We start from the raw sequence: 11,651 nt of genomic DNA on the forward strand, positions 1-11,651 counted from the left end.
TTTCCTCTGCTCTAAACAAAAAAAATCCTCGCTTGTCCAACCTCTCCCTATAACTCAAACCCCTGAGCCCTGACAACATCCTTTTAAATTGTTCTGCACTTTTTACAGTTTAATAACTGAAACCTACACTGCATTCATCATATTTCCAGTGTTTCCCCACGGCGCTGGAACCGACGTGACAACGCCAATGGATTACAGTCCATGATCGAGAATGAACTCCTTTACAACAATCCCATTTTCATAGTGTTTCCCATGGTGCAGGTATCCTTGTGTCTTTCTGGTTGCATGGTTAATTAAAGACTTGTCCTTCTACAAAGCAAAGCTGTGGCTTAATTGTTCCTGGGAAACATGCCATGATTTTTCAGACTTCTAAAAACAAATGAACTCTTTCTCCACAGTCACCACCCTAACATGGACTTGGCTGTGTCTCAGTATTTTTCCAGTCACACTGAGATTTGGAATATTCGCCCACGGACAGAATACACCCCTTTCCTTCCACATGAAAAGGCCAATGAATATTCAGATCGGCACGGATCAAGTAACTATCAGATCTGAACATGAAGTTCAATTTGAATTTCTCATCCACAAATCCACCCTTTCAGTATCCTACAACTGAGAAAACAACTCACCATATTAATACAGGATGGATCTTTATAAGATAATTATAGTATTAAATTGTAGTTTCATGTTTCCCAAAGTTTTAACTCTCAATCTAACAATTTCTTTCTTCTGTGAACTGAAATCCAAACCAACCTCCTCACTCCTTTCCTCCACACCTGGTTCTCACACACTCTGTCCTCTCTTTGAATTCAGTTTCCTAGCTCTTGTCTGCGGACTAAGAACCAAACCAATGAGTCTGATTCTGAGTCCACCGGGGAGGGGGGGGGGGGGTGGTGGGGTGAGGGGAGTTGTTGGTGAATCCTCTGATGACAGCCACCCTGCATACACTGCTTCCTGCACACTCTGGCCAAAACCCGTCTTACTAAAATGAACCAAATTAGAACTCAAATTGCAGGTCCATCCTTGTCACTTTCTACAAAAACCCTGAATCTTCACAAAAAAGAGTTCTGATAACTTTCTGCAAAATGCTGCCCCACTGATAGTCTGATCACATGGCAGGATACCAGGAAACAGGCCATTCCCCTGGGTCCTGCTCCGGAAGATGCCAATGACAGATTAATCCGATACACCAGAGCCTCCTTCCCAGGCACTGACCCGTACTGTGCATACTCCCACAATAGGCCAGCACTGTGCCCATACACTGGTCTCCCCTCCTACAGCACGTGCTCCCGATCATACAGGAGTCCGGGTGATTGACAGCAGCTGCTGCCCAATATATCAGAATCCCTACAGTATGGAAACTGGCCCTTCGGCCAAACAAGTCCATACCGACCCTCCAAACAGTAACTTGCACAGACCCATTCCCCTACCCTATATTTACCCCTGACTAATGTAACTAATATTATGGGCAATTTAAAATGGCCAATTCACCTGTCCTGCACATCTTTGGGATTGTGGGCAGAAACCGGAGCACCCAGAGGAAACCCGCTTAGACACGGGGAGAATGCACAAATTCCAGGTTTGGCTGGAATCAAAACCGGGTACCTGGTGCTGTGAGGCAGCAGTGCTAATCATTGAGCCGTCTCTATGGACAGGAAGGGGCGGAGCTGGAGAACTGGGGTAATGAGATTGTAAACAATGAATGAATGTGGAGGACACTGGGGGATGGACAGGTCAGTGAGGGACAGGAGCAGTGCAGCAGCAGGAGGGGATCCTGGACAAACTGAGCAATGGGAGAGTCTGACAGGAGAGAAACTACAGGAAGGTTCTGTTTAGAGGCTGAGGCAGGGACAGCTGGGAGACAGTATGGCCTGGTGGCTTGGGCAGGTTTTCTAATCAGCCTCTTCAAAGATGCTGTTCCTCAACTCTGAGCTCGATCCTCCTGGTCCAGAGGTAAGGACACTGCCACCATTTCCTGGTGGGCAAGGGATACGGGGACCGCCTTTCAAAAAGGAACTCAATTGTGTTGGTGACATTAACAAGACTCAATACACAGTCACAGACAAAATGCTGCCGTACTTGAACTTCATCCCGAATATTAACACCTATAACTGGGTAACGCAGACCCCGATGTACAGAGTTAAATCCTGGATATTAATAACAGCTTTGTGCATGGGATATCATGTCTCATGAATCTGACTCAGTTTTTTTGAAGAAGTAACAAAGAGGATTGCTGAGGTCAGAGCATGGACATGATCTACATGGACTTCAGTAAGGCGTTCGACACGGTTCCTCACGGGAGACTGGTCAGCAAGGTTAGATCGTATGGAGTACAGAACTGGCCCAAAAGTAGAACGCAGAGGGTGCTTTTCAGGCTGGAGGCCTGTGACCAGTGGAGTGTCACAAGGATCGGTGCTGGATCCACTACTTTTCGCCATTTATATCCATGATTTGGATGTGAACATAAGTATTGTAAGTAAGTTTGCGGATGACACCAAAATGGGAGGTGTGGTAGACAGGGAAAAAGATTACCTCAGAGTGCAAGGGGATCTAGATCAGATGGGTGATGGGCTGAGGAGTTCAGTTTAGAAAAATGTGAGGTGCTGCATTTTGGAAAAGCAAACTTTAGCAGGCCTTTACAGTTAATAGTAAGTTCCTGGGGAGTGCTGCTAAACAAAGAGCCCTTGGGAGTGCAGGTTCATAGTTCCTTGACAGTAGAGTAGCAAGTAAATCGAATAGTGAAGGCGGCGGTTGGCCGGCTTGTCTTTATTGGTCAGAGCATTGAGTATAGGGGTTGGGAGGTCATATTGCGGCTGTACTGGACATTGATTCGGCAACTTTTGCAATATTCCATCGAATTCTGTTCTCCTTCCTATCATGTTTAAGAACATCCATCTGAAAGAGGTCAGAATAGAAGTATAGCATGTTGCCAGGGTTGGATAGGCTGTTTTCTCTGGAGCTTCAGAGGCTAGACAGTGATCTAAAAGAGATTTTAAAAATCAGGCCGGGCATGGATAGGGTAAATAGACAAGATATTTTCCCTCCAGTGGGGGAGTACAGAACTAGGGGTTTGGGAGGGAGGGTAGGCAGACAGGGAGTGGGTGGATTGACAGGGGTGGGACAGCAATGGGTAGGGAAAGAGAGGGGGGATAGAGAGGGGTGGCACAGAAACAGGTAGGGACAGAAAGTAGGATTAGAGAGGAGGGGAACAGAGGGGGCGACTGATGGTGGGGGGGAGAGAGAGACGCGGTGGGCGACTGACAGGAGGGGGCAACCGACCGAGGCGGGTGTGCGACCGACAGGGTGGGGGGCGCGACCGACAGGAGAGGGGGGAACGACCGACAGGAGAGGGGCAACCCACTGGAGGGGGCAAACGACAGAGAGGAGGGACAGACCGAGGGGGCGACAGATGGGGGATCAGACCGACAGAGGGGAGGACGACCCATGAGGGGGTGGGGCGACGACAAAGAGAGGGGGGAACAGACAGAGCGGGGGGGGGGAGACGGGGAGGAAGATGGAGAGTTATTTTATAGATCTACAACTCAACCCTGTTTGTGTTTTGTCCTCCTCACCTTAATTCCCTCTGAAGGGCTCAGAACAACTGCATAGTTCCTGGAAAGTTTCAGGGAGATCAGGTGCTGAACATGGAATTTGGGACACTAACATTGAATGGAATGTGCTGGTCAATAAATGGACTCTGGTTCGACTCCACTGTCTGTGTGGTGTTTGCACATTCTCCCTGTGTGTCTGCGTGGGCTTCCTCTGGGTGCTCTTAATTTCCTCCCACAAATCCAAAGCCATGCAGGTTAGGTGGATTAGCTTTGGGTAATGGTAGGTTACAGAGTTAGGGTGGAATGCTGTTCCGATGGTTGGTATGGTCACATGGGGCGAAAGGCCTGCTTCCACACTGCAGGGATTCTGTCACTGAGTATAGGGGTTAGGAGGTCACGTTGTGGCTGAGTAGGGCATTGGTCAGGCCAGTGTTAGAATACCGCATTCAATTGTAGTCTCCCTGATTTCAGAAAGATGTTACCAGTATATGACTCAACCTCTTAATGGCAAGTTCTTGGGAAGTATTGACAAACAAACAGACCGTGCAGTGTAGGTTAATAGTTCCTTGAAAGTGTAGTTGAAGGTAGACAGGTCAGTGAAGGTGGTGTGCGGTATGCTAGCTGTTATTGGGCAGTGCATTGAGTACAGGAGCTGGGAGATCATGTTTCGGTTGTACAGTTTATTGGCTTGGCCACTTTTGGAATGCCCGCTGCTTTCAATTCCAGTCTCCCTGCTATAGGAAAGATGTTGGGAAACTTGAAAGAGTTCAGAAAAGATTTACAAGGGTGTTGCCAGATTGGAACATTTGAACCATAGGGAGAGTGTGAATAAGCTGAGGCTATTTCCCTGCAGCACTGGACACGTTAGGTGGCTTTATCGAACTTTATCAAATTATGAGGATCAATGATAGGGTGACTAGTCATGGTTTCTTTTTTCCCAGGGTAGGGGAATCCAAACGAAAACGTAAATCTTTTTTCCAAGGTGGAAATGACAAATTCTAGAGCCACACATTTAAGAGAGGGAGCAAGTTTAAAGGCTATGAAAACCGGAACTGCAGATGTTGTAAACCAGGAAGAGAAACAGAAGCTTCTGGAAACGCTCAGCAGGTCTAGCAGCATCTGTGAAGAGAAATCAGCGATAACGTTTCTGAGGGTGACCAGACCTGAAACTTTAACTGATTTTTTTCACAGATGCTGCATGACCTGCTGAGCATTTCCAACAATATCTGTGCAAGTTTAAAGGGAGTTGTGTCAGACAAGTGTCTTGTGCAGAAGGTGGTCAGTGACTAGAATGTATTCTCTTGGGAGATGGGAAAAGCAGAAACAATCACAGTTTAAGAGGCATTCGGACAGACACATAAGCAGGCATAGGTTATCAGGGATATGGATCATGTTACAGGCAGATGGAATTAGTTTGGGATGGCATTATGATCTGCACAGACACGATGGGCTGATTACTCTGGTGCTGTAACTGTTATGTTTTCCAGGGGTTAGAATGTTTTTTGAAGTAACAAAAATGATTGATGAGGGCAGACTGGTCGACATGATCAACGTGGACTTTAGTAAGGCATTCGGCAAGCTTTCTCATGGAGACTGGTTAGCAAGGTTAGGTCTCATGGAATGAAGCAGAAACCAGCTATTTGAGTACAGAACTGGCTCAAAAGTAGAAGACAGAGTGGTGGCGGAGGGATGCTTTTCAGACAGGAGGCCTGTGGAGTGTCACAAGGATTGGTGCTGTATCTATTATTTTCCGTCATTTATATCAATGATTTGAATGTAAACACAGGAGGTATTAGTAATTTTGCAGATGACGCCAAAATTGGAGGTTTAGTGGACAGCGAAAAAGATGACCAAGGCTGCAATGTTTCCTGCAGGTGTCACCGCTTCAGATGCTGCCCGACCTGCTGGGGATCTCCAGCACTTCTTGGGTTTGTTGCAGATTCCCACCATTTTGCTGAAGCACTGGAGACAGAGAGCTGTACAGCTCCAGATTTTGTCGACTCTGATTCCTGGGATGTCAGGACTGATGGATGAAGAGGGACTCAATCCTCGTTTAATCCTCCTTTCCTTTGGTTTTCGGAGCCGCTGACTACATCACTAATATTCTACCTCCCACTCTCTGTCCTGAATCTGACCCATCTAACCTGACACTTTAGCTCCCACCCCCTGCCAGACTAGTTAATACCTCACCAATGGAACTGGCAATAGCGCCCCCCCCCCCCCCAGGAGATTTGACCCAGCTCTGCCCAGGGGTAACCGGTCAGGCTGGTACAGTTCCCACCTAACCCAGAAACGCTCCCAATGCCTGAAGAATCTAAACCCTTCCATGGTACACCATTTCTCCAGCCACATATCCGGCTGATCTACCCTCTTATTCCTGCTCTCACTAGCACATGGCACTGGGAGCAAGTCTGACATCATTTCATTTCAGGAGCTGCATTATAATGTGTCCCTGCTCTCCCAATATCCAGCTTTCAAACACTCATCCCTTTGTTTCATGCTGTCGTTGGTATTGATGTGTTCTCCAACCACGGGCTGTTTACCCTCCAGCTCCAGAATGTCCTGTAGCTGCACCATGATATCGCGGATCCTATCACCAGGGAGATAACATACCATCCTGGATTCATGGCTGTGGCCATAGAAGTGCCTGTCTGTATCACTGACTATTGAATCCCCTGTCACTCTCTTTCTTCCCGTTCTGGGCAGCAGAGCTATCTACGGTGTCATGAAATTGGCTGTTGCTGATTGCCTCTGAGACCAACACATACGCACACACCCACACGAATCCCAAGCGGTATACAGTATCTGTTTGGGAAGGGAATAACCACTGGGAACTCCTGCACTTCCTTCCTGAGCCTTTTACTTGATCTGATGGTCCCCCATTCCCTTTCTGCCTGTGTAACCCTCACCTGCAGTGTGACTAACTCACTGAACATGCTGTCCATAACATTCTCAGTATTGCAGATGCTCCACAGTGAGTCCACTCTCAGCTCCAGGTCTGAAAAGCAGTTTCCCAGTAGCTGCTGATGGGCACATTTCCTGCACACATAGCCCGTCAGGGACACTGGAAACATCCCTAATTTTCCCACATTGTACAAGAGGAGCACACCATGAGTCTGAGGACTCCGGTCACACAGGCTCTCTAGATTCAGCTAGTTATTCTCATTTAGAGAATTTAAATGAGCGAGCAATCTTCCTACCCTTCAAACATTGTAATCAAAATCCCGTATTCTTTACTTAAGTTGATACGTTATACCTTAAAAACTGTTACAAAATCTCCACAGGTATCGCTTACAAACTGGCTGTTCCCTTTGGGACCATGTGAATTTCTGAATGGGCTGAAACAAAACGGAGTTTCAGCTTCACCTTCTCCCTGTCCCACCTCGCTCTGTTTACACCCAACTCCAAAACACTCATTGAGCCAAGCTGCCCTCACAGTGCAGCCCTGTCATTTTCATTGTCTGCTCACCCCTACACTGCCCTCAGCCTCCTGTACTGTTCCAATACATCTCAATGGGAGCTCAGGAAAAGCATCTCATCTTTCAATTCAATCCTTTGTAGCCCCAGAGTCAACATGGACCTCAGCAGTTTCTGGGTGAACAGACAGTTGTTAGAATCTGGAACATTCCACCTAAAACGGTACTGGAATTTGTGTTTATAAGGAGCTGCAGGGAATTGAAAATAAGGAGTTTACAGGTTAGCATCATGAAGTGGGTGATTGGGACTAAATCTGACAGTCCCTACAAAGAGACGAAGTGCAATCTGGACAAATCTATGCTCCCCCTCAGACCAAAACAGACCCTGAGCTTCCAGTTGCCTGCCACTTTAACACACGAGCCTGTTCCCTGGCCAACATCTGTCTCATTCTTAATGCAGTGTTCCAGGGAAGCTTGATGCAGAACACTCCAGAACATACCAAATGGCCCTGTATTTCAAGGACAGCAATTTCCCCTCCCATGTGGTCAACAATACCCTTCAGTGTATCTCCACCACTTCCTGCACCTCTGCTCTTGAACCCCACCCCTCCAACCGCAGCAAGGATAGAACCCCCAAGTCCTCGCTTTTCAGCCAGATACAACACATCATCCTCTGCCATTTCCACCACCGACAATCAGACCCCACCAACAGATATCTTTCCCTCCACACCCCTTTCAGCATTCCTCAGAGACCATTCCCTGTGACTTCCGCATTAGATCCATGCTCCCCACCAACCCATCCTCCACTCCCAACACCTTTGCCTGCCATTGCAAGAGGTGTGAAACCTGTGCCCACACCTTCCCCTCACCTCCATCCAAGACACCAGAGGTCCCTTCCACATCCAGCAGAGATTTTCCTGTACATTGAATAACCTCATCTATTGTGTTCATTGCTCTCTACAATGGGGAGACAGGACGCCAACTTGCAGAATGTTTCAGGGAACCTTTCTGGGAGACGTGCACCAATCAACCCCACTGTCCTGTGGTCAACCATTTCTACAACCCACACTCTCACTCTGCCAAGGACATGCATGTCCTGGGCCACCTCCACCACAAAATCCTAACTACATGACTCCTGGAGCAAGAATACCTCATCTTCTACCTTGGGACCCTTTAAGTACAGAATCAATGTTTCATCATTTCCCCTCCCCCCACCATATCCCAGATCCAGCCCTCCAACTCAGCACCACCCTCTTGAACAGTCGCACCTGTCCATCTTCCTTCTTAATTACCCACTCCACCCTCTCACCATTACCCTCCACCAGCATCTTCCTATCGCCTTCCCAACTACCTTCTCGCCAGCCCCACACACACATCCTATTATCTGTCAACCCTCTTCCCCACCCTCACATTCCTGCTGAAGGGCTCAGGCCCAATATGTCAATTCTCCTGCTCCTTGGATACTGTCTGACCGGCTGTACTTCTCCTGCGCCAAACTTTAACGTAAGCTGGAAGAACAAACCTCATTTTGTACTTGGGGGACCCTTCAGGCCTCTGACCTTAAAACTGAATTCATTAATTTTAGGTCCTAAGTCTCCCACGTCCTTGCGCCCTAGTGCCCCACCCCACACACCAGGCCTTGTTATTACATAGCCTGTCATTACACACTACCTATGGTTAGCCACTAATAGTCTCCATTAACAGCTAATCAGCCTCCCCCAGTCAGATCGTTATCCACTCCTTTATCCAACCGCTCTTCTCACTCTATCCCCACCTTTACTCCTTTTATCTTGCCCCCATCCCCCCACACTATCTTCTGCACATAAACGGACTTTTTTTTTCTCAGTAACATCTGTTCTGTGGAAGGAACACCGGATCTGAAACGTTAACTCTGATTTCTCGTCACAGATGCTGCCAGACCTGCTGAGCTTCTCCAGAACCTCCTGGTTGTTGTTTCTGATTTACATCATCCCAGTTCTTTTGGTTTTAATTTACCGGGAGTCTGTAATTCAGGTCCAACAGCCTCTGTCCCAGTCTCTGCTGTCTCTCCCACCCCCACCCAGTGACACTGCACCTGCACAGCTCATGGACAGGTGTTGTCTTGCTGGCCACACCCCTCATTCACTCCCATTGGCTGCAGGACCACACAGACTCTCCTCCTATTGGTCTGGAGCTGCCGTCAATCAAGCCGGCGCCGATTGAGAGGTGAGTGGTTGGCTCCTCCCTCTCCCTGCCCTGGGATGTGCTTCATCATTCACAGTGAATGGGGCAGTATCACAGAGCACTGGGGCTGGGGGCTATTCAGCCCATTGGGGCTGTCCTCTCTCCCTCTGTAGATGGTGCAAATCTGTCCCAACTACCCCCAAATCTTTCCTTAAAAAGTAAAATTCCAAGTCTGTTTCAAAATACCTGCTGAATCTGTGTCGTTCAGACTGTTCCAGATGCTCAGAACTTACTGAGTAAAATAGTGTTCACATTTTCACCTTGTATTATTTGCCAATTACTTGAACGTAGTTACTAAAAATTGTGACAGGGTTAACAATTCCTCTCTCTCTTTGCAAATTCAAGACCTTGGAACAAAATCGGCACCAGGTCAAAATCACTGCTTCACATTCTCAGCTCCAAGGATAATTATCTGTGCTTCAGCTAGCTCTGCACAAAAGAGAGGAATGCATCTTAATTTATTAAGATCAAAGAAACAGACCTCCGGTCCAATTCGTCTGTGCCAACAAGGAATCCTAAACTAATGGATTCCCATTTACCATCTATTGGCCTGTATCCATCAAAACCCTTCCTATTCATGTACCCAATTGGAAGCCTTTTAAATGTTGGGATTTTATCAGCCTCCACTACTTCATCTGGTAGCCCCTCCCATACACACACCACACTCAGCTTGAAAACGTTGCCAGTTCGATCCCTTTTAAATCTTTGCCCTCTCAACTTAAACCCATGTGCTCTAGTTTTGGACCCACCTAACCTGAGGAAAAAGGATGCCAGCTGCTCACCTTATCCACGCGCCTGGTGCTTTTATAAATCTCCATAAAGTTACCTCTCAGTCTTTGACTCACGAGAGAAAATAGCCCCAGCCTATTCAGCCCCTCCCTGTAGCCCAAATCCTCCAATCCTGGTAACGTTTTTGTAAATCTTGTCCAAACCTTTTCAAATTTCACAACATCCTTCCCAGAACAGGGAAATTCAAACTGAAAACAGAATTCCAGAAGTGGCTTAATCAACGTCCTGTCCAGCCACAATATGACGTCCCAGCTTCTGTATTCAATGCATTGACCATTAACGGAGAGCGTTAATGGAGTCCCATTTGCCAGCGGTTCACCCTTATCCCTCTAAAACCTCCCTCTTCAAGTACCCAGTCAGACACCTTTTAAATGCTGCAATTGTACTAGCCTCCACCCCTTCCTCTGGCAGCTCATTCCATACTTGCAATGCCCTCAACATGAACACGATGCCCCTTAAATCCCCTTTAAATCTTTTCCCTCTCACCTTAAGCCTGTACCCTCTCGTTCTGGAGCCACCGAACTTGGGAAAAAGTCCCTGACTGCTCACCTTATCCATGCCCTTCATGACTTTATAAGATCACCTCTCAGCCTCCAAATCTCCAGGGAAAATAGTCCCAGCCTATTCAGCCTTTCCCAATAGCTCAAATCGTCCAACCCCAGGAAAGTCCTTGCAAATGTTTTCTGAACCCTTTCAAGTTTCTCAACATTATTCCAAGAACAGGGAGATTGGAACTGACAACAGAATTCCAGAAGGGCCTTCATCAGTGCCCTGTCCAGCCACAATATGACATCACAACAGCTGCATTCAATGCATTGACCAATAACGGGGAGCGTACCAAATGCTGCATTCACTCCCCTGCCTACCTGTGACTCTACTTTCAGGGAACTATGAACCTGCACTCCAAGGTCCCATTGTTCAGCAATGTTCCCCAGGAGTTTACCATTAAGTGCATAAGTCCTGCCCTGATTTGCCTTTCCAAAATATAACAGCTCACATTTATCTAATTTGAACTCAGTCTGCAATTCCTTGCTCCAATGGCCCATCTGATCAAGATCCTGTTGTATTCTGAACTAACCTTCTTCACTGTCCACTACACCTCCAATTTTGGTGTCTTCTGTAAACCTACTGACCATATCTCATATATTCACATCCAAGTCATTTATTTAAGGGCCCAATATCCATCCCTGCAGCACACTGCTGCTCACAGGCCTCCAGTCCGCAAAGCAACCCTCAATCATCATCCTCTGTCTCCTACCTTCAAGGTAGTTTTGTAATGGCTTGCTCTCCCTGCATTCCATGTTATCTAACCCTGCTACCCAGTCTGCTTTGTGGAACCTTGTTGAATGTCCATATAAACAACATTCACCGCCTGGCTTAATCAATTTTCTTTGTCACTTCAAAACACTCACTCAAGTTAGTGAAACACAATTGTGCATGTACAAAGCCACAGTGACTCTCCCTGATCATTCCTTACCTTTCCAAATAGATGGATATCCTGTCCATTCGAACAACTTGCCTGCCTGACTTCAGGCTCACTGTTCTCTTGTTCCATGGCCCCTCCTTACCACCTTTTTTAAAATAATGGCACCTCACCTGTCGCTATCAAACATACAAATACCTCAGGAGAGGCCCAACAATCACTTCCCTAGATTTCCAGAAAGTTCCAGGA

The sequence above is a fragment of the Hemiscyllium ocellatum genome, unplaced genomic scaffold, assembly GCF_020745735.1.
Source record: "Hemiscyllium ocellatum isolate sHemOce1 unplaced genomic scaffold, sHemOce1.pat.X.cur. scaffold_125_pat_ctg1, whole genome shotgun sequence".
In the NCBI taxonomy this organism is placed as follows: domain Eukaryota; kingdom Metazoa; phylum Chordata; class Chondrichthyes; order Orectolobiformes; family Hemiscylliidae; genus Hemiscyllium; species Hemiscyllium ocellatum.